At 39.0% G+C, this 24,544-nt stretch overlaps 1 protein-coding gene across 1 annotated transcript in view; it reads right to left on the minus strand.

Annotated features, from left to right (window-relative positions):
- Window positions 1–24,544, minus strand: part of RAD18 (RAD18 E3 ubiquitin protein ligase) — a gene marked incomplete in the record, with an annotated part of 1,469,636 nt that overhangs the window by 782,766 nt on the left and 662,326 nt on the right.

A 24,544-nucleotide genomic window follows, 5' to 3' on the forward strand; every position in this document is an offset into this window, starting at 1 on the left:
ACCAAAATGAAACTTTCTCCAAGCAACTCCTCCAGCAGTCTGTCCAAGTTTGCACAAGCACAAAATAAAACATTTTCCCCACTGACCCCTTCAGCAATCAGTCCAAGTTTGCATAAGCACCAAAATGAAAGGTTTCCTCCAATGACCTCTTCAGCAGTCTGCCCAAGTATGCATAAAAAACAAATGAAACATTTCCAACAATGACCTCTTCAGCAGTCTGTTCAAGTTTGCACAACAACCAAAATGAAACACTTCCCCCACAGATCTGTACAGCCATTTGTCCAAGTATGCACAATAAGCATACTAGTAACTAAGCCTACTTACTTAAGAGACTTGGTCTTTTTACCTCAACTAATCACACACCAGATGTGCCCACGGAGAGCGAGTTATATTTTGGAAAATATTATATCCTTCGGCTTGCTGTGGATGCCAATGACACTGTCTTTCTTGACCTCAGCACTGCCCAGTCTACCTTGCCCAAGCAAGAGGATGTAAGCTGGGGTGACAGGCACACAAGAGCATCTTGGATGTCTGTTTAGGGCATTTGCATGTCATTTCCCTTAAAGGGAAATTTAAAAAAACTGATAAAAATATATTTGATATCAGGCATGAGAATTGCAACCTAGACAAGAAAGAGCTCATGACGACTGACCCGTTCGGCCTGTACTAGTTACGCTACTGTGGATAGGACCCAAAAGGTTAGGATTGGTGAGACCACTGCCACAAAGAGGCCAGTCACCAATGGAGTCCCTCAGGGCCCTGTGCTAGTCTTGCTCCTTTTTGGTATCTACTTCTTGGAGGTCAATGCCAAAGGCCTCTGGCTGACCAAGTTTGCAGATAATTGCAAACTGGGAGCAATCACTGAATCTCCCAAAGATAAGAACACCCTTCAGGAAAGTCTAACACAGACAAACACTTGGTGCCAAAGCCATGGCTTAAAACTCAATGCCAAGAAATGCGTTATAGTACCATTTGGGAAGCTGGACGGTGAGCTGGTACTGCAGTTTGTATTGTTGCCTCACAGCAAGAGGTCATCCGGTTCGATTCTTGGCTGGGGTGCCTTCTGTGTGGAGTCTGCATGTCCTCCCTGCATTCATGAGGGTTTTTGCTGGGTGCTCTGGTTTCCTCCCATGTTACAAAGACATGCATCTGGAGCATTTCTCCCTGGGCCTCCGCTGAAAACTGGCTTGTTCTAAGTCAAGACTTTCCCAGTAAACAAATGTTAAATAAATAAACAAGTCAGCCACCACAGGTAAGTACATCATGAATAAAACACCCGTATAAGTTAATTCACTAGTCACAAATTTGGGAACTCATGTAGATAGTAACCTATCCTTTGATCAACATGTCCAATGTAGTAAAAAAAAAATCCTTCAATGTTGCCATATCTCTCAACCTCAAAGCACAAGAAATCTGGACAAAGCCTAAAATAATGGGGGAACAAAGGCCCAAAAATAAAGACAAATTTTGAATACTGGCCTTATAGACACAGAAAGTTGATAGAAAAATGAGTTTTGAATTAGAATGCGTTTTCTGAAGGATATAAAGCCTGAAACTCAAGTGTGTGTCATTATTTAGCAGCGACTTCAATCAACATCGTTTTGCCAAAAAAAACAGAAATTTTATGAGGAACAGACCAAAAATATGTAGCATGTATGTTGCTCAACTTATAATTAAGGGTATGGCATCTAGATCCAGAGACATCACTGTACCATTGTACCCAGCCCTCATTATACCCATCATAGAGAATAATGCCCTCTTTGTTATGTGCCTTGACCTAGAGCAACTGGAATGCTCACAAGGGTTCCTTACAAAAAGGATACAGGGAGTAAACACAATGTCCTAAGCTGATCACCTCAAAGCCATGTCTCTTTACTCAGTATTATACAGATTTCTGAGAGGTGGTCTTTGCTTGGCATACAAGCTGGACCCCGTTTTGAGGAAGCTTTTGCACATCTTCAAAACAAACTGCATCAGAGCTACTAGATCAAAATAACTAAATTTCGTTTGCAACATAAGTAGGACATGTTGGAGAGAGAGATATGTTTCACAGAGAATTCCCATTCCTGGAACAGGCTCCCCATCCATGTAAAGCAGAGTTTCTCCCTAACTCTTTTTAAGAGCAACTTGGACCAATGGACGGGTAATCGAAAATTTACCTCTGGTCTGGACCTATGTCTCTGATGGACATAGGCAGTCAGTAAATCACCCCTTATATAAATCAAATTTGTGAGTCACATTTGGGTTGCACGGCTAGACTTACAATGGTCCTAGTGGTCATTAGCCTAGTATACACCTATGAACCTATTACATATTTTCAGGACCTCTGCAGCAGATGGTCCAAATTCTGTCTAAAGGAGAGTTCAAAATTTCAGCTTTAACATCCTCAGGTAGATTTTGTGTACGTAACCAAGCAAACCTTCTGTGAAGATAGGTGAAGGCTGCCAGCCTAGCCAAATAGAATTTTGTAGATAATTCTGCAATTTTTAAATATTAATATAAGCCACAGGCTTGTTCTCTTAAATGGGATAAATGGTGTTAAATGTGGAACAGCAAAAATGTAACAACAGTGCACTCTGCTGTAACAAATCTGATAAGTCAATTCTTTGATGTCAAAACTTGGAGCCGCGATGTCTAGATAAAGGCATTCTGCCTATTGCTTTGAGGCCAGAGTTAATGGCTAGAATTTGCATGTATAATTTCTTTTATTGCCCTGGTTCCTGACCAGCTGCAAGATCAAAAGGGCTATTAACCTCTGAGAATCTGTTAGCCTGGGAACAAGAAAGAAATTATGTAATCTGAAATGAATAAGTGGTACTGTGTTATCAATTTAAGGACATAAAGAATTACAGCATTAGCCTTGAGAACATCCACCTCACCACTCTGCCTGTGTCTGTATGTAAGTAGGATTTTAGAGCTGTGTTTTCTCTTAGATATAGCTAAGAAATAGGAAGATTAGATTAGTTTGTTTCTACTGTATTATTTTAAGTATTTCTCTGTGATCTCTGAACTATTGACTAGCAATGTGTAGTAAGAAGTATTGTCTTGTGTTTTTTTATTTATTATTAAATATTTTTAAACCTTTCAACTGTGGCTGTTTGGTGTAGAGATAATTAAAGCTCTAAGAGTAGACTGCATGTATACAGTGATACTGTACCAAGTTACTCCAAATATGTCTTGACTGTTTGATTGCACTTACCATTTGGATAATAATATTGCACACCCTTTCATAAGGGCCTTTAAGTAGATGATACATGTTAGCTGGGTGGTGACAGTGATTTCTACCGTATAGTCTGGGTAAAAGGGGCACACCTGAAGAACCTGTGCCAGCCTTCCCGAGGAGTGTCTGTGTGGTTGTATATAACTCGTATCTCAAAGTATGTGTGTGTCAGCTACTTGGGCAGGGACACAAAGCACTGGTTGGACAGAGAGGGTGCTGGAGGTTTTAGCTTGCCCACTAGACTGAGATCTGGACCCTATAGCCGTGCCAGTGGGGAGTCTGATTGTGATCTCTGTGTGCTTGTAAGGGAAATTGTACTTTACTGTGTGTGTGTTTACTATCCCTTTCCCTATATGGACGTCCCTCACTGGTGTTAGTGGTGAGGATTGAGGACCCTTGATTGCTGGGTCGGTGCACAGTCATCACACCTTCACATACCAGTTCCAGTAGCAGTTGATCTATAACAGGCATCATCTTGATCATAAGTAGACTTCAGAAAGCTATAATGTTCCTCATCTTCTCAAATGATGCAAGCACAAACTTTAATATTAGAGCTTGGCTGTTGATTAATTTAAAAAAATAAGAGCAGCAGATGTACATATTTCCCAAATCTTTCAAAAGCTTTCAAATCCTAACAATAGGGAAAGGGATTACAATTTTCCAGATATTTACCAGCAGGAGGATTTACCAAAAAAATCACAGCACAGTCAGATATGGAATCAGAAATAAAAACATGCATGATTAAGACACGTTAACCTATCCACTTTCTTAGGGGTAAGCAAGCTGGCTGTCAAGCAAGTTACAGGCTGCAATAAACGCATCCTCCAATGCTGAAAGACAAAAAGAAAGAACAGAAAAGTGTTCATAGAATTCCGGATGTAACACATCATAATATTTCAAGGAGAGTGCAACATCATTATGTTCCCACTTAAGCAAGTAGTTGATTCTAAATATAGTTTCAGAAAAAGAATATTCCTCAAAGGGATTATCAGAAGAAATACATTTCCCTCAGAATCAAAATCAGTTAGCTGAGAAGAGAGAAGAGTTACCCCTTCAAAATCATTTTCCTGTTCACCATACTGGGAATTTTCAGAAAAAGAATTCCTTTTTCTCTTATGAGCAACACCAGGAACAGAAGGGCCTGAAGTAAACCCTAAGCTAAGTCCAACAAATCACTCCTGTCCGAAGTAACAGAGACAAGAGAAGATAAATGTTTAACTTTGTTTCTTTTTGACTAGAATTTCTTTAATAGCAAATGGACTTCTGCAAGGCTTATCATCCCCGGGGACTGGCATCCCATTCTGGCTAGGCAGAGTAGCATTTCCTGTTCTGTCTCTAAAACTGACAATAGTGATTATTCCTTGTTTAGCAAGGGCACTCCAACAGCTGCAGAGGATGCGTCTAATACCCAGTCCATAGTGGCTGAAGGACTATAGGGAGCCAAGTAAAAGGACGAATGGCCTGAGGAACAAGAAATGGCCATAGTAGAGTCACCCATCAGAGGCTGAAGCAAATTACTATCCTACTGTAGGGCAAATGCTGCTTGAAAATGTACTTTGTTTTGAGGTTGGAAGAAGGACGGACCACAAGAACAATTAGGTTGTTCCATGGTAAACCCAAAAATGATGCTTGAAGCAAGGCAAGACTATCAGCAATAGTCAGTAAAACAGGCAAGTAGTAATAAGAATAATTTTCCACCAAAAAACACAGTAAAAAAACTCGTTAAACACTTATCCCAGTAACATAAAGTACTTCAACCCAAGTTTCACTTAAGGATAAAAAATAGAAAATCTTTGTTTTTAATACCTTTTTTTCCACAAAAAATAATTTGCACTTCGCAGTAAAAAGTGACTGATCACTTTTCCTTTGCTTAAATTAACTATCTTTCACAGAAAAAAATGTTAAGTTTGTGTCATAAAAAAGTGGTATTTTTCCCACAAAAATTTAACTTATCTGCCATGCAATAGAAAACCATTAGTAGATTATTGACCTTTGGAAGCCCACAAGAGGTGCACTTTTTGGCAAAATGAAAGCATGTAAGGGTTTGACACCCAAACTGCTGATTTTATTCAGCTCTGCTCAAGCTGTAAACAGTCTGAGCACATGGAAGTTGCACTTAAGCTCTAAAAACTGGCCTGCTGTTATATCCTGGGAAAGATACAACCAAAACAGCGAAGGCTACTGCTGAGGTGGTCAAATGATGAACAATATAATCCATTCCTCATACTACACACACACACACACACACACACACACACACACACACACACACACACACACACACACACACAGTAATTTATTTTATTTTACCATCAAACTTGAAAATGAACACAAAAACCAAGTAAAAAGCAGCTCCACAGGTGAAAACACTCAGTCCAGGAATCACGAGTATAGTACAACCAGAAATAAATTGAAGTTAAATAACTTTAATAAATAAAAACAGAAAAATTAATCAAGCGCTTTCGCCTGGTTCCTACCAGGCTTTATCAAGATACTACTCAGTCAAAAGTAAAACCATTTTATATCATCATACATAAATCATGTGACCACTTAATCGGCCACTCCTAACATTAATTGTGATAATTAGTTCAGAGTTTAAAAAAAAATTTTTAGGGTATTTTTAAGTTATTTTTAAAGTGTTTGTACTCCCTACAAGTCAATAATGCTACAAAAACACATTGTTTTAAAAGTTATCTAGATACCTTAGTAAGTTCATGTGTATCAAAAAAATCTTGTAAAAATAAATACATATAAGTAGTTAATGCAAACCACTAATAATTCATGCAATATGTTAAATAACAATGCTTTAAAATGCAAATGCTAAAAACAAATGTTAAAAAACATGTATATGTATACTTAAAATATTCTAAATGTAAATCCTTATAGTGAAAACATATACTTCTGGTTGAAAGTTAATAACGTAAAGTAAAAATTCATCATTAACTAACTGCCTGTTAATTACCTGGCTTTTTTAAAACAGTTTTTTGTTTGTTCATAATTTCTCCCTGTTAAGTTTTAGTGCACTTGCTATACTGATGCTGTCATTTAGACCTGGGGGTCTAGCTGCATTTAATTTCAATTGCCATAAAAGTTCTTTGTGCTCTAGACGAGTCTCCCAGTCCCCTCCTCTGGGATCCTGGGTGACCTGGTCTAGAACAAGAAATTTTAGATGCATGTTGATACATTGCATTGAATGCTTGAAAAAAGCATTAGTATCTTTCTTTTTGCTAATTTCGTATAAATGCTCATAGATCCTTTTTCTTAGTGGCCGCTCGGTCTTGCCAACATAAAAACTGTAACACTCCATGCAAACACCGAGATAAACCACCCCTTTTGATGCACAATTAAAATAATTCTTTGTATTAACCTTAAAGTTCCTAGAGGGAATGTATAAACTATTACTGTTATATATGTATGCACACTGGTTGCATGCGCCACATTTGAAGGTGCCTACCTTATTGGAAAAATGTGAATATATATTTTCCGTTATTCTTATTCTCAAATAGGCCCTTTAAATTAATATCTCTCTTTCTTGTGAATCCAGGCTTGGTGGGTACAATTTTATTAATGTCCTCCTGTAGTGTCAACACTGGCCAATATGTCAAAATAGCCTTTTCCACCTGTTGGGAGTCCCTAGTGTATGTGTACACAAAGTTGTTATATGACGACTGTTGATCAGCCTCTTGAATGTGTTCTAAAATCTTGCCTTTCCCAAGTAATGGTGGATACTTAGATTCCCTATTATCGAGAACCTCTTTTGCTAAATTATCCACCAGGTGGGCTGGATAGCCTCTCTCAAGAAAGAGTTTTTTTAGGAAGTCAACTTCTTTAAGAAATAAATCGTGAGTACTTGACATCCTGGATGCACGAATGAGTTGACCTTTTATTATACCCTTTTTCTGGTAAAAAGGATGCCCACTATCAAAATGTAAGAATGTGTTGGAAAAAGTCGTCTTTCTATATATTTGGGATTGGAAAAAGTTGTTAACATAATCTTTGAATAAAAGAACATCCAAATAGTGTAAAGAATTTTCGCTCACATTATGTGTGAAAGCTAAAAAATCTGTAGTGGAATTAATGTACGTAATGAAATTTGAGAAACTATCCATGTCACCATCCCATAGTATACAGATATCATCCAGGTAACGTTTATAGTAAGTTATGTGCTCAGCCCAATAGAATAATACTATGTTTGCGTATGTTGAGGCACATGGAGCACCCATCGCTACACCTTTCTTTTGCCTGAATACTTCTCCATTAAAATAAATGAAGTTGTTCTCAAGAACTACTTCCATAAATTCCACTATTAGCCTGACCGTGCTGTTACTTAGATCAGATTGTGTTGTCAAAATGTCATTAAAAATATGTAGAAAATCCGGGAACAGTCGACAAAATGAAATACCACGAACCAGTCTGTTCCTGGTTACAACATGTGAGACACTAACACAAACGGAGTGGCAGCAAAATCTCTGTAAAACTCGGTTTATTAACTAAAAACATACAGGTTAAGCGCTTTCATCTAATAAAATAGACTTCATCAGAACAATACTCTTCACACAATATTTTTCTTAAATACATGCTCAAACCAATCACATTTAATACAGTTAACTCCATAATTAGTCCTTAAAGTGCTAGTGTTGAATTCCTATACTCCCTATTGACTTGAATAACTAATATTAAATACAATTAATAAAATTAATAAAATAGTATGATAATATTAATTAAAAATGTAAACAAAGTTCATATATACAATATATATACAAAATATGAATTATATAAATATAAATATTTTTATTTTATTTGTTTATTTAAAAAATACCACCATACCAAACTAATATCTACTATTTTCCAATATGGGTTTAATAGATATATACTCATTGATACCGGGGGGCACAGAAGCATTTAAGCGAATCTGCCACCTTGCCTCTTTTTCCCCCAGCAATTTCTTTAAGTTACCACCCCTGGGGTTATATTTTACCAATTCTAATATTCCAAATTGAAAAGAAGAACAGGTGGCACTTGCATTCAGGTGTTTCCATAGGGCATTGTTTCCATCCTTTTTTCTTATACTATAACTGTGGTCGTAAATCCTGTTCCTCAAGCACCTATCTGTTTTTCCAACATAAAAACTTGGACACTTAGTGCACTTTGCAAGATAAACCAGGTGCTTGGACCTACAGTTGCCCTTCTGGAATTTAACATCTGTCTTATTAATATTTTCTAATACAATGGAAGGGGTATTAATAATATACCTACACTGGTTACAAGTGCCGCATTTGTATGTACCATTCAGTGCTTTGTCATTGTACTTATACCTATTTTTCTTCTCCAATTGCATTTTCATATTTGTACCATTCCTAAACACAAAGTGTGGCATGTCCCCCACAATCCTAAATATATTACTGTCAAATTTCATTATATTCCAGTTTTTCTGTATAATATTCTTAATCTCCCTACTAAATGGTGCATATTGTAAAACACATGCCCTTTTAAATAGTACCTCATCAGAATTATTATTATCTGTACAGTTTGTATATTTATTATTGTTATTATTATTGGTGGTTCCCCCACTGTTAATGGGGCCAACCCCTAAGAGTGGTTTATATTTTTTCCCCCACTCACTTTTCACATAATTGGTGACATCAGTCACCATTCCATCAGGGTAACCCCTGCTCCTGAAAAAAAACCCTATCAATTCCAATTCACTATTTAAGTCCATGGAATCTGAGGTCATCCGGGCTGCTCGAATACATTGCCCTTTAATAATGTTCCTTTTCTGACCCAACGGGTGGCAACTAGTATATTGCAAATAGGAATTACTGAATGTTTCCTTCCTAAAAACGTTGGATTTGAATTTCCCATTGCATAATGTTATTCTAGTGTCCAAATAAGAAATAGATTCCCTTTCAACATTAAATGTAAATTTCAGGCTTTGACTACATGAATTTAAATATTGTTTGAACTCTTCTAACTTCTGCAAATCGCCCCTCCAAATTACAAATATATCATCCAAGAATCTGAGGTAGCATATAATATTGCTGAACCATTCGGTTTTGAATATATATTCAGTTTCCCAGTCCAACAAAAACAGGTTAGCATATATGGGGGCACAGGCTGCCCCCATAGCTACCCCTTTCCTTTGTTTATAGTATTCTCCTTCGTACATTATGTAATTGTGTGTGAGAACCATATCCATAAATTTTAATACATGGGAAATTTTATCCCAGGACAAGTTACCATATTTCTTAATACTTTTGTAAAATCTTGATAGGCCTTCCTCTTGAGGAATACTTGAAAACAGGTCGACCACATCAATAGTTATTAACCACTCCCCTTCAGTGGCTAAACCTGGCTGAAGTCTACCCAAAAAATCCCAAGAGTCAATGACAATATGCCCAATTTTCTTATATATAGGTTTTAACCACATATCAATTACTTTCTCAAAGGGGAACGTCTTAGATGCACTACCAGATATTATTGGCCTACAAGGGGGGTCAAAAAAATCCTTGTGTACTTTGGGAATCCCCACCATGGTACTGATTATGGGGAATTCCACTCTCAAGAAATTGTATAAATCATTGTCAATTCTATCTTCCAATAACAAGTCTTCTAGGTACAAATCTATCTTGTGGTACCCAATATTTACCTCATTAAGGGAAGATATAGTATAATTACCTGAATTCAACAAAATACTATTAATTTTATTTATATAGTCATTGCTTGGGTATATAACCGCCCCACCCCCCCTTGTCAGGTTTCATAATTCTTATATTATGGTTATTTTGAATGTCTTTCAATATTTTAGATTCGTTCCTAGTAAGATTGTATTTCTTATTCTGTGTACTACATTTATTACCATATTGGTAGATCTCTTCCGTGACCATTTTTTCAAATATACCCAACATATTGTTGAGTGGGGGTGTATATATACTTTTCTTTTTGAACTCTACTTCTCCCCTGGTTTCCTTACCATCAAAAAAGATGGCTAAATTCAGTTTCCTTAAATATTTTTTAAAATCTACTATATAGTCAACTACATTTATATTCGTGTTAGGAACATACTTCATCCCTTTGGATAAAAGTGTAAAGTGTTCCTTTTTAAGCTCAACACTAGAATATTTATATATATTAAAATCACCATACCTACTGATGATGTCATTAACCTTTACAATGCAATGGTCATTCACTACTAGTGTTGGCTTCTGTAACCCCCCTGTCTTCCCCTGTAACTCACACTTTCCATTCTTGTTCCTTGGTGCCCCTCCCTGCAGGGGTCCTCCCATCTTGTATCCTCCCCTAAAAAATCCGGGGACTGGGGCATCCTACGTTGCTCATCCCCCTCTGTAATTCCTTCTATTTCCTTTATACTGGAATACTCCATTTCCTTTGGTATAATACCCATTTTTATTGTTGTTATTGTACATATTAGTTTTATAGTTAGTTTTTTCCCATCTATACACATTCCCCTTCCTATATTGTTCAATATCCCTTTTCATTTTACTACATTTCCTCTCATACTGTTTCATGACCTGGCTTTCAACCCATGTGTACTGGGAATTTAAAAACAGTTCAAATTCATCAAAAAGTAAATCATTTTCAATAGTATTGTTAAGTTGTTCAAGTTCAGACATTAAAATACATATTTTCTTATCATTACAACTAACTATAAACTTCATAAATGAAAAGCCAAAATTATCAAACATTTTAGCACATTCTTCTTTAGTACTAACATCTAAATCAATCCCCATGGGATGCTTGAAAAATCTCAAGCCCATGGGGACAATTGCATTGTCCAAACACTTTTTCAAATACATATTCTCTAACTGTAAACTTTTCAAAACTTTTAACTTTTTACCAAAATCAAAAATGATGTCCTTAAGTGTTTTGTTCTCGACCCCATTCTTGTCGTTACTACTTTCTTTATTTTCTGGTCCAAACCCTCCTTCAAAATTGAAATCACCAGCCATAAAGTTATTAAAGTTGTATCGACCTTTGTCGTTTCCATGATTTCTGGTAAATGCATGTTTAACAGTACCTGCACGCATGTCCTTGGGTCCAATGGCGTACGTCTTCTTCGGCACAGTCCGCTTAGGTTTGGCGCCTGAAATATTGTAGTCGACCTCCAATCCACATCCGCCTATCCTAGTAGGACACCCTACACTCTGGTTGTCATCTTGGTGGGATCCATAAGAGGCTTCTCCGTTCAAAGGTACGCCATTCACCTGACCGTTGGGTAAGGAATCCCCAGTACATCTCTGGACTTGCATGCGCAATGATGTCATCCCTCTCTGGGTCCTAGCCTGGGAACCAGGTTGGCTGATCATTTCCAGTAGTCTAGTTAGTTCCCCTCTCATAATGGCCATTTCGGACTGCAATCCACGAATGTCTTCCCTCCTCAGGGAAAATATAGAGGGTAGCTCGTCAAGAGAGTCCATGTTGTCAAGGTACAACTAAAAATATGTAGAAAATCCGGGAACAGTCGACAAAATGAAATACCACGAACCAGTCTGTTCCTGGTTACAACATGTGAGACACTAGCACAAACGGAGTGGCAGCAAAATCTCTGTAAAACTCTGTTTATTAACTAAAAACATACAGGTTAAGCGCTTTCATCTAATAAAATAGACTTCATCAGAACATTACTCTTCACACAATATTTTTCTTAAATACATGCTCAAACCAATCACATTTAATACAGTTAACTCCATAATTAGTCCTTAAAGTGCTAGTGTTGAATTCCTATACTCCCTATTGACTTGAATAACTAATATTAAATACAATTAATAAAATTAATAAAATAGTATGATAATATTAATTAAAAATGTAAACAAAGTATAGGAATTCAACACTAGCACTTTAAGGACTAATTATGGAGTTAACTGTATTAAATGTGATTGGTTTGAGCATGTATTTAAGAAAAATATTGTGTGAAGAGTATTGAATAAATTATTAAATTCACGCAATGTTAGCTACACTTCCAAGCTACCTGGTAACCAACAACAAGGACTGAATACTAAGTGTACGTCACCACCACCAAGGGAGCCGAATGGCATGTTAAGAGCGACACCTCCTGACGAGATTTTATTGGTCGGAACCGATCTTCAGGAACAACAAGCCAGAGTGCAATCGAGCTGGGTAAACGGGAATGGTGGCCAACGTAAGGACTTCAACTTCCACGCTTGGACTGAGCAGCAATTTTCTTTTAAACAAGGTACTGTTTTGAGTTCTCAAAAGCATTACAATTGTATGGAGCATGATTTCGATAAACTAAATGACAAACTATATGCTTACAAGAACACGCAACTGGAGATAGACTATCTGAGAGAGTGTGTCCATGTGCAACGTATCCCAAAAGGACTACGTTGTTTCAAGTTTCCAAACAACGCTGTGCTGGGCTCCAATTTACATACGAAGTTGGTGGAGCTGTTCGATAAAACTGGTTTGGAAATGCTGGATCTTAACTCTTTACTGAATTAACTGACAATATTAAACGATAGTATCGTTAAAGACAAGGACTTTCCTAGTATTAAAAAATGTTATGATAATGTTTTTAACGAAGTGGATCAACATTGCGTTAAGATAGTCAGTCGTAAGATAAGAAAGTTGGAGCGTGACTTGATTGAATATAGGGATGGGAGGGCTTACCCCTTGCCAGGAAAATTTAAATGTAATACTTCTAATGATGAAGGGAGAACTGATATTGCTGAAAGCACTGAGAATATTAATACTCCATTAGTAGATCCACCCAGGAGAAGTGAGCGATTGGCTCAAAAAGATAATAATAAAAATCAGCATCAGGTTTTTCAGTATCCCCAGGGCAGACCAGGGGGCAGGAATACAACATTCTACCAACAGAATTGGAACAGGTTACGCAGGTAACTGATTCCAAGGAAGTTGGTTTAGTTAATGATGACGATGTTGATGGGGATTCATCTAGTGGTAATTACAAGGTGGTAACTAAGGACAATTACACCATTTACAACTTTACGGAAACTACACTAACCTCTGACTTTTTTGAGTTGTTCACCAGAGGTTTTCACTTTGCCCCCCTGCGCACCATGGATTTATCCAAAACGCTAGTAGAATTCAAACTATTCATCAGGAGACTAAATCTTGCACTATTTTTTAAAGGGCAATCTTCAACTAACCACATAAATTCAAGGTGTAGTACTTTTAACCCCCCCTCCCATCCCACCTTAAGAATTTTTGAGGAATTAGTGGAAATGGATCTAAGAGAGAAACATGCATTTGGTGCAAACCAACCACCCGATAACTTTGATTTCCACCTATATCAGCTAACTAATTTACTCAAAGAGGAGGGTATCAGGGTAATGAAACCTGATAAGGGTGGTGGTGTTGTTCTAATGTACAATTGGGCATACGAAACACATATTCATATTTTGTTACAGGATGCTGATACTTATGAATTAGTTTCTAGGAATGAAGTGAATATTGCGTACTCTAAGATCAACTTTATGTTAATGGACCATTTGATGCAAGGTGCTATTAATGAGAAGTTACACAACTATTTGCATGTCCCAAAACCTAGGATCCCGGTAATTTTCGGGATTCCAAAAGTCCACAAAGGACTGAATCCCTTAAAATTCAGACCTATAGTAGCAGGAGCCGGGAGCATTACAGAGCCTCTAGGGAAATACATTGATCAGACACTAAAAAAATTTGTCTCAACCTTAAAACCTATTTGTAAAGACTCCTGGGAATTTCTTAATGATGTCCAACAAAATTTTTACAACCCAGGGATATTAATGGTAACTATTGACATCATAGAGCTATTTCCCAGCATTCCTCATTCTATAGGAATAGACTGATTTAATGAAATTTTGACAACACAATCTGATCTAAGTAACAGCACGGTCAGGCTAATAGTGGAATTTATGGAAGTAGTTCTTGAGAACAACTTCATTTATTTTAATGGAGAAGTATTCAGGCAAAAGAAAGGTGTAGCGATGGGTGCTCCATGTGCCTCAACATACGCGAACATAGTATTATACTATTAGGAAAACAAATACATCTTTTCATCTGGTTGGGCTGAGCACATAACTTACTATAAACGTTACCTGGATGATATCTGTATACTATGGGATGGTGACATGGATAGTTTCTCAAATTTCATTACGTACATTAATTCCACTACAGATTTTTTAGCTTTCACACATAATGTGAGCGAAAATTCTTTACACTATTTGGATGTTCTTTTATTCAAAGATTATGTTAACAACTTTTTCCAATCCCAAATATATAGAAAGACGACTTTTTCCAACACATTCTTACATTTTGATAGTGGGCATCCTTTTTACCAGAAAAAGGGTATAATAAAAGGTCAACTCATTCGTGCATCCAGGATGTCAAGTACTCACGATTTATTTCTTAAAGAAGTTGACTTCCTAAAAAAACTCTTTCTTGAGAGAGGCTATCCAGCCCACCTGGTGGATAATTTAGCAAAAGAGGTTCTCGATAATAGGGAATCTAAGTATCCACCATTACTTGGGAAAGGCAAGATTTTAGAACACATTCAAGAGGCTGATCAACAATCGTCATATAACAACTTTGTGTACACATACAATAGGGACTCCCAACAGGTGGAAAAGGCTATTTTGACATATTGGCCAGTGTTGACACTACAGGAGGACATTAATAAAATTGTACCCACCAAGCCTGGATTCACAAGAAAGAGAGATATTAATTTAAAGGGCCTATTTGAGAATAAGAATAACGGAAAAATATATTCACATTTTTCCAATAAGGTAGGCACCTTCAAATGTGGCGCATGCAACCAGTGTGCATACATATATAACAGTAATAGTTTATACATTCCCTCTAGGAACTTTAAGGTTAATACAAAGAATTATTTTAATTGTGCATCAAAAAGGGTGGTTTATCTCGGTGTTTGCATGGAGTGTTACAGTTTTTATGTTGGCAAGACCGAGCGGCCACTAAGAAAAAGGATCTATGAGCATTTATACGAAATTAGCAAAAAGAAAGATACTAATGCTTTTTTCAAGCATTCAATGCAATGTATCAACATGCATCTAAAATTTCTTGTTCTAGACCAGGTCACCCAGGATCCCAGAGGAGGGGACTGGGAGACTCGTCTAGAGCACAAAGAACTTTATGGCAATTGAAATTAAATGCAGCTAGACCCCCAGGTCTAAATAACAGCATCAGTATAGCAAGTGCACTAAAACTTAACAGGGAGAAATTATAAACAAACAAAAAACTGTTTTAAAAAAGCCAGGTAATTAACAGGCAGTTAGTTAATGATGAATTTTTACTTTACGTTATTAACTTTCAACCAGAAGTATATGTTTTCACTATAAGGATTTACATTTAGAATATTTTAAGTATACATATACATGTTTTTTAACATTTGTTTTTAGCATTTGCATTTTAAAGCATTGTTATTTAACATATTGCATGAATTATTAGCGGTTTGCATTAACTACTTATATGTATTTATTTTTACAAGATTTTTTTGATACACATGAACTTACTAAGGTATCTAGATAACTTTTAAAACAATGTGTTTTTGTAGCATTATTGACTTGTAGGGAGTACAAACACTTTAAAAATAACTTACAAATACTCTAAAAATACCCTAAAAAAATTTTTTTAAACTCTGAACTAATTATCACAATTAATGTTAGGAGTGGCCAATTAAGTGGTCACATGATTTATGTATGATGATATAAAATGGTTTTACTTTTGACTGAGTAGTATCTTGATAAAGCCTGGTAGGAACCAGGCGAAAGCGCTTGATTAATTTTTCTGTTTTTATTTATTAAAGTTATTTAACTTCAATTTATTTCTGGTTGTACTATACTCGTGATTCCTGGACTGAGTGTTTTCACCTGTGGAGCTGCTTTTTACTTATTTTACCATCAACCTTGTAAGCTATAGTAAATGTTAATATATTGCTCCTCAAAAAAATCAATATAGCTAGGAAAGTCAATATGCATTTCAGTCTTGGCCTTTTACATTCTTAGATAGCTTGAACAAACTGCATTATTTGCTGCGAAAGAGTATTCACGCTCAGCAAAATCAGGTCAACCAACTACTCAACATAACTGCTGTAAAATATGCTCCTTCTCAAAGTATGGCTCATACAGAGCTGGAATAACAATAAGCTTTCATTATTTCTAATCAATTTCACTCAGTGGCATTTTAATCACTTTTTCTGTACCCAGATGAATTCTATGTAAAGCCTGTCTACTGCACTTCCTTGTTTTCATATAGTTGGGGTTGTGGATGAAAAGGGTCTTTGGACCAGCCCACCTACCTGGATACCAAACAGTAAACAGTCCAATACACATCTGTAACTTTCCCTCCTCCCAGTACTTCAAACTCATGTTTTCTTCATTTCAAATAACTGCTGTTTTGTATGCTCCATCTGTCCACAAATGTAATCTGCCTGGTCACAAATCTCAGAAATTTACCACTTAATCAGCATCATGACAACTGGTTGATCATGAAGAAGCTTAGTACCTCAGAGCTCTTTTTACTTCCATTCTCCTCATATGTTGTTGTATCTTTTGGCTTTTCCCGGTTAGGGGTCGCCACAGTGAAACTCCGGTCCGCTAATGATTGGCAGTAGATTTTTATGTACCAATTTGCCAGGCCTGACGCACAACCTTCAACGAAGTATGCCCATTCACGCATGTCTCCACACAGAAGACGCTTTTATCTGAGAATCGAACAGGACATCTTACTGTGAGGCGACAACACTACTGCAGCACCACCACCGCACACTTCCAGTCACCTCATATAACAGCTAAAAGTCCTATCAAATGTCATAACTCATGATGAATATCTTCCAACACTGCAGGTGGGTCTTTCACTGTAAGTAAAATTAACTTTTTTGTGTCTACATCACAACTTGGGTTGCACCTCCTGATCTACATTACTACTCATTTCTTCCTCTAAAGTTGTTTTATTTGACTTACCATATCTTCCATTACTCAGTAGATGACACTTTCCCACATTTCTAATCTGCATTCAAAATATTTGATTTAGTTAAAAATAGTAACCCACAGAAGACAGACAACTTAGTGAAATTCCCAGAACCTTCTCCTCTTCACTTCCATTACTTAATAGCAAAAACATGCCTGCCTTTAAATCCCAGTCTTCCGAATATTAACTATATCCTCAAAAACTATGCTTAAGTCATCTACCTTTCTGATAAGTATTTTATTAAATTTTGTAATCTTTTCTGCTAACTATCCAAATTCAATTACTAAATTCTCCAACTCATTCTTTCCTCCATGACATTACTACTTTCGCTAAACTTCAAATGAAAAGAGCAACATTTTTCATCAACTATCCCAACAATTATGCCTCATTATTCTTAAAAATAATATCCTTAAATAACACCAATTTTCCTTATGATCTCTCCCACCTCCATATCTTCTTCAGTTTTCTTTTCTTTTTTTTTTTTTTATCTCAGGTTACTACCTGTGGTACAACTACATTTTTTCATATATAGTTAAAAAAAACCCTGAGCACCTTCAGATAATCTAACCTGCATTGTTTCAACACTAATAATCCAATTTCCAATGCCACAACATGATATCCAGAAAACACACGGTTAAATTCGTCAAAACGGAAAACACTTTTTTTTTTTACTTACTTGAACTGCATGGACATTTTCAACAAAAAAAGAAGCTATGTTCTCACCATAACATTCCATCTGCATTTTCGATTTTTCATCTCTCCTCACATATGGGTCCAGATCCGATCCAACGGATCCGAATTGGCTGTTAGCAAGTTCGTAGCAACCAAAAAGCTCTTGGATACCCCCTTACCCACAATGCATCTCTCCCCATTACCTCAGATCTTGTTTGCTATAGTTCCGCTGTGGCGACCCCTAACCGGGATAAGCAGAAAGAAACAACAACATATATAAAGAAAGGAGAAATTTCAGTATTTAACACGCTAAAAGATCTTAAAGACAACCACTTCTGCAGTATAAGGTAGATCAATCTTATCCTTTAGAATCTATTCCGTTCAACCAAGAAACCTGTGGAAGGGGGATGGAGGGAGAGGATGTGAGGAGAGATGAAAAAATCGACAATACAGATGGAATGTTATGGTGAGTACACAACCTCTTTATCTAATATCGTCAAATTTTCATCTCATCCTCACATATGGGACCGAATCCCCAGCTACCTTCACCCAGAGTGTACTCACGGGAGAATATTCTTCAGAACCATCGCACCAAATGAGGCCTTTCCCCTGTAGACTAAATCTAACTTGAAATGAGTGATAAAGGTATGATGGTTTGCCCAAGTGGCTGCTGTGCAAATATCATCCAATGATGCATTCTTCTGAAAGATTGCAAAAGTGGCCATAGACATGGTAGAATGAGCCATAATGGACTTGTCAGGCTTCATGTCTTTTGAAGCATAAATAAAGAAAATACAACTAGAAAGCCATTTTGATAAGGAGACTTTGGAAACTGGTGGGCCTTTCCTAGGGCCTGCAAATGCAATAAACAAGAGGCTTGTTTTCCAAAACTCTTTGGTTCTATGTAAATAGAAACATAACTGTCTATGTATATCCAACAAATGTAGTACATATTCACCCTTATTAGTAAACTTAGGGAAAAAACAGGCAAATGTACAGTCTGATTAATATTTCCTTGAGAAACAAACAACTCCGAGGAAGAAGGAGGGGTTGGTACGCAAACAGACTCTGTCTTTATTAAAAGCCAAATAAGGAGGCTGAGAAGATAGTGCCTGAAGTTCTGATATCTGTCTTGCCAATTTTATAGCCACCAAAATGAGAGTTTTCCATGAAAGGAACGTAATATCATAAGATGTTGCAATTTTGAAGGATGGTTGAACAATCAGGTGTAGAACCATATTTAGGTCCAAAGGAGGAGGGGGGGGGGGTTAACAACATGGTCCCTTTTAAGAAGGCTTTGTAAAGTTTGTGGAAAATTAAAGATAAGTTGTCTATCCCAATGTGAAAATTTAAAATGGATGCTAACTGAACTTTAATAGTAGATGCCGCAGTTCTGTTATTGAAAAGGTGAGCCAAAAATTCCAGAATGAAGTGAATGGGAGCTGTGATGGGGTTGATACTGTGTTGTGCCCAGATCACAAACCTCTTCCATTTGCTCCTGTATAGCTTCTGAGTGGATGACTTATGGGAGAATATTAGAATACAATGGACTGCAAAGGAGAGCACAGGTTGTCTGGCAATCAACAGAACAGGAGGAACCAAGCTGTCAGCTTGAGGTTGGGAAGAAGCATTCCTGTCGGGTGTGACAGTAGGTCTGGAAAGGGTTCAAGAATCAAGGGCTTCTTTAGTAGATAAGGCCAGAGGAAGGGAAACCAGATTTGTCAAGGCCAATATGGGGCAATAAACATTACTGTTCTCTTCAACCTGCTGACTTTCTGAAGGAATTTGGGAATCAACAGAATGGGGGAAAAGGCATACAATAGTCCATGAGGCCAATCATGTTTTAAAGCATCCCTTGGGGACTGCCCCAGTGGGGGAATTAGGTTAAAGAAGCTGCTGCATTTGTTGTTTAGGGGCTAGGCAAAGAGATTGCAGCAAGGTTGTCCCCACATGTGGAAAATGTTCTCAGCCACATTCTGGTTGAGGCACCACTCGTGAGGCATGAGGATGGCTCTGCTTCCCAGAATGTGTTTTGCTATCAGAAAGTGGCTGGAGGAGGTCACCCATTGCCACACACTGAGCGCTTCTCAACATAAAGGGTAGGATCTGGGCCCTCTCCTTGTTTGTTTATGTACCATACTACAGACGTCTGACTGAATCACTACCATTCCCAGAGGAAGACCAGTCTGAAATGCCTGCAATGCTAGAAGAACCGCCCTCATCTCTAGGATCTTTACATGGAGCTTGGTATAATCTGTGGACCAGGTACCTTAGACAGTCTTCCCCAGATAATGCCCCCCCACCCCCTGTGGTAAGCATCCATGGTCTCCGTAGCCTGTGGTTGAGGGAAAACAGTTGACCTTGAGTCGCCTGTTCTGAGCAAATCATGAGAGATCCTTTTTGCATATGCTTGTTATGAGACTCTGATGAGACATTGGTTGACGAATTAGTGACCACTGAGAAGCCAAAGGCCATTGCAGAATTCACATGCAACACCTGGCAAGAGGGACTAACAACTGCTGCGGCCATAGACCCTAAGGTTTGTAGAACATGACATGCTGCCACCTTCTTATTTCTGATTAACCTTGAAGTTTGTCTTAAAATCCTGGAAGGAGAAAGTTTGGCAATCATCTGCTTGGTGTCCAACAATGCTCCCATGAACTCTAATGTTTGAGTGGGTTCCAGATGAGATTTTTGGTGATTTATTGTTATGCCTAGTTTTGAACAAAGCTGAAGAACAGAGTCTTCTGCATGAATGAGTAGATGCCTGGTCAAGGTGGAAATGAGCCAGTCGTCTAAACAAGAAAACACCTGGAATCCCTGTCGTCTCAGATAAGCTGCAGCCACTGCCATGCATTTGGTGAACACTCTGCGGGAAGTGGTGAGACCACAGGGCAATGCTCTAAACTGGTAATGACTGGGTCCCAGCTGGAAATATAGGTATTTTCTGGAGCATCTGTCCATTTTTATGTGGTAGTACACATCCTGGAGATTTATAGAGCACATCCAATCATCCTGTTCCAGAAATGGAAGTATGGACTGCACTGTGACCATTTGGAACTTGCAGAGTCAAACTGACTTATTCAGTCTGCTAAGATCCAAGACTGATCTCCATTCCCTGTCTTCTTTGGACCCAAAAAAGAACCTTGAGTAAGTTCTGAACCCTCTCTGATCTCGGGAGACCTCTTGGATGACTTTTTTTCTAGCAGTTTCTGAATTTGAGGAACTATCTCTGAGTGGGGAGGAATGTTTGGGATTTTTTTTAAATAGAGGGGGTTGTTGAGGAAAAGGAACTTGGTAACCCCTGGATATTATTCTCTACATCCACATATCAGAAGTTATCTTTTGCCAGGCTCTCCAGTGCAGGGACAGTCGACCCCAGATTGCCTCCAGAGGTGGACAATTGCGCTTCCTTTCAGGAACACTGAAAATGCTTTCCAAAGAAAGATTCCTGGGAACCTTGCTTTTTTGGACCTCCTCTGCCTTGAGGGTGAAGACTTCTAATACTGTTCCCCCCTCTGCCTCTGTGGGGAAAACTCACCGTGTGTCTTGGTAGGACCCTTGAGACTTTTTGAACCACATTTTTCCACTGCCTTTCTTGACTTTGGGACCAAAAAGGGACATGTTGTTAAACAGGGCATTGATGAACCAAGTCTTTAAAAGTTCTGCAAAATCACAAAGGTACATCCAGGGCATGCCTCCTCATGAAGATACCGGAACCCACCACTCTGCTTATTCCCTCGGCTGCACGTGCTACGAGCCTCATGGAAGAGTTGGCTACTGAATGTAGGATGGCTAACTGGGAAGCTACTTTCTCTTTAGCTCTCTCAGCTACTGCTCCTTTAAGAGTATCTCAGAGCTCCTTGATTGGATCCCTTTGCAACCTGGTAAAATTTAAAAGGCAAGGCAAAAGTCGCTGATGAGAAGACACACTTCCCACATCTATCTATTGTCCTGGAATTCTTATTAGGAGGATGGATAGTTAAACTCTCCTCAGAGTGTTCCTTCTTGATCGCCGTCGCCACAACCATGGCACCTACTGCAACCCCTTTTACCCAGAAAGCCTTATCCAAGGGAGCAGTGACAATTTTATTTGGTCTCCGGGGAACAGGCTCGATGGAATCCGGCATCTCTCATGCCCACCTTGAGATCAAACCTATGAGCTCATTGGTGGGTGGAGTCACCCAGGAGGTAGATGGGTGAGAACCAAAGGCAGCCAGGTACACAGACTCCTCAGGCAAAGGATTACAGGACTGCCAGCCACACCACTGCTTCAGAATATCTCCAAAGGAAACGTCCTTGGAGGGTGACTATGGGGATGCTTCACTGTCATCCAGGTCAGTGTCTTCAGTGTCTGACTCCTCTGTGGAGTCCAAATGCTTCCTCTTGCATAATCTCTTCCTAGGAACTGTCTCAGTGGGGTAGTCTGGGGAGGTATCGGAAGAGTCGAGATACCTAGATGGGTGACCTAGTTCCTGTGGAACCGCGGGATGAGAAGATGCAGGCAAGGTATCTTGTTGGGATAGCAGATCCGAGGGGACAGGTGACTTCTTAGTTGCAGTGGCAGCTACAGACCTTGTCCAAGGCCCCAAAGACAGACTGCTCCTGAATGGATGAGGACTCCGGTTCTGACAAATCATGTTTCCAGAATGTATTCCCCTCTAGTCCAGAAAACAGCTCACCTGGGGTAGAAGCTGGAGCCAAGCTCACCTTCACTGAAGCCCCGAAGCGCATTGACTGTTCCAAAGACACGAGAGTATAGAACAAGCAAACTCTCCAGCTCTGAAAAAGCCAATGAGCTCCAAGCAAAAGTCTGATCTGAAGAAAGGAATATGTTTGGATCAGAGGTAAAAGGCACCGAGTGTATCAGATCAGACAACTCCGAAGCTTGCCCTGAAGTTGGAGAAGGAGGAAAATGGGGAGTGGATGGTCTTGACTGGCCTGAAACCTTAAGGGTTGAGGTCAAGGGAGACAGTATTGTTGTGTAAAAACTTAATATAACCTTAAATGTCCTTCTGTTCTATATGCTGCTGTATTCATGACATCAGGGAGTTTGCTATGGTAAACTCTCGAACGTCCGGCCATTATACAAAAGTTAAATGCTACCACTAGAGTGCGGGTGACGTCCTGCGCCTCTTCTGTGACATCAGTTGCAAATGGACGTCGGGTATAAAGTGGACATCAGTACACATCCACCTCAGAAGTGAATGCCGCTGGAGTCGGTGACTCGTGAGTGGGTACTCCAGGAGTCGGTGACTCGTGAGTGGGTACTCCAGGAGTCAGGAATCAGGCAAGTGCGAGGGGGAAGGCTGGGTGGGAAACTATCCAGCAGCATATAGAAGAGAAGGACATCTAAGGTTACGGTAAGTTCTTACACAACAATACTATGTACTTCTATTCATATGCTGCTGTATTCATGACATCAGGGAGAGTGAAAAAGCTCCTGTCCTATGGATGGGGAGGCGGACCAGAAGCACTTTCCTCAAACCCATGGAGGATGGCTCTGGCAAATCCTGTCCTGGCTCTAGAGACCAAGTCCAGCTTATAGTACCTAGTGAAAGTGTGAAAAGAGGACCATGTAGCTGCTTTGAGGACAGCAGCCATGCCTAATCCTTTAAGGAATGCTCCAGAGGCGGACACTGCCCTGGTAGAGTGAGCCCTAACTAGGGCTGGGAGAGACTTACCATGACTATTGTAACAGCAAGAAATAGTTTTAGATATTCAAGAGGATATGGTTTGCTTGGAAACAGGTTGACACAGGGCTCTTGGGTGGTAAGAGACAAAGAGCCTGTCTGATTTGCGTAGGGATTTGGTTTTGGCCAAGTAATACCTGAGCTGTCTGTGAACATCTAAGCAATGAAGTATCCTCTCTGCCTTGTTCTGTGGAGAGGGGAAAGTAGTTGGCAGATTTATAGTTCGATTTAAAAAAGGCTCATTGACCACTTTGGGCAGGAAAGAGGGGTTAGTGCACAAGCATACCCTGTCCTTGTGGAAGACAGCGAAGGGATGTCTGCCATAAGGGCCTGGAGTTCCAAGACTCTTCTGGCTGATGTGACAGCCACCAGGAGTATAGTCTTCCAGGTGCACAGTTGGAGGGAGGAGTCTTTGGTTGGTTCAAAGGGTGGGAGCATCAATTTCTCCAGGACAAAGTTAAGATCCCAAGAGGGGAATTGGTTTCCTTTGATGTCCGAGATGAAGTGTTCCTCTCAGAAAGAGTTTGACTTCTAACCTGGAAGCTAGAGGAGGTACTAAAGGCAGACATGCAGAGATGGCATACAAATATATTTTAACGATGGAATAATATAATCTAGACTTCATAAGGTCACACACATAAGGCAAGACCACTGGAGGCTCTGCTCCCAGTGGCTGCAGGTTATTTTTTAAACACCACAATGAAAATCTCTTCCATTCTGACAGGTAGGATTTTCTGGTAGTCGGTTTTCTGGCCTCCTGCAGAACCTTGATCACGTCCTCTGAGTATAGGTGTCTGAGGGAAATGAGCGCTCTATCACCCACAATGTAAGGTTCAGTGTGAACAGCTGGGGTGTAGAAGTGTTCTCTTGTCCTGTGCGGGTAGGTCCATTCAGTGGGGTAACTTGTGGTGACTGCCCTTGACTAGGTGAAAAAGAAGAGGGAACCAGTGCTGCCTTGGCCAATAGGGAGTCACCAGCAAGATTTGAGGCT

Source organism: Protopterus annectens, chromosome 7.part0 (genome assembly GCF_019279795.1).
Source record: "Protopterus annectens isolate FY-2018-M chromosome 7.part0, PAN1.0, whole genome shotgun sequence".
In the NCBI taxonomy this organism is placed as follows: Eukaryota; Metazoa; Chordata; order Ceratodontiformes; family Protopteridae; genus Protopterus; species Protopterus annectens.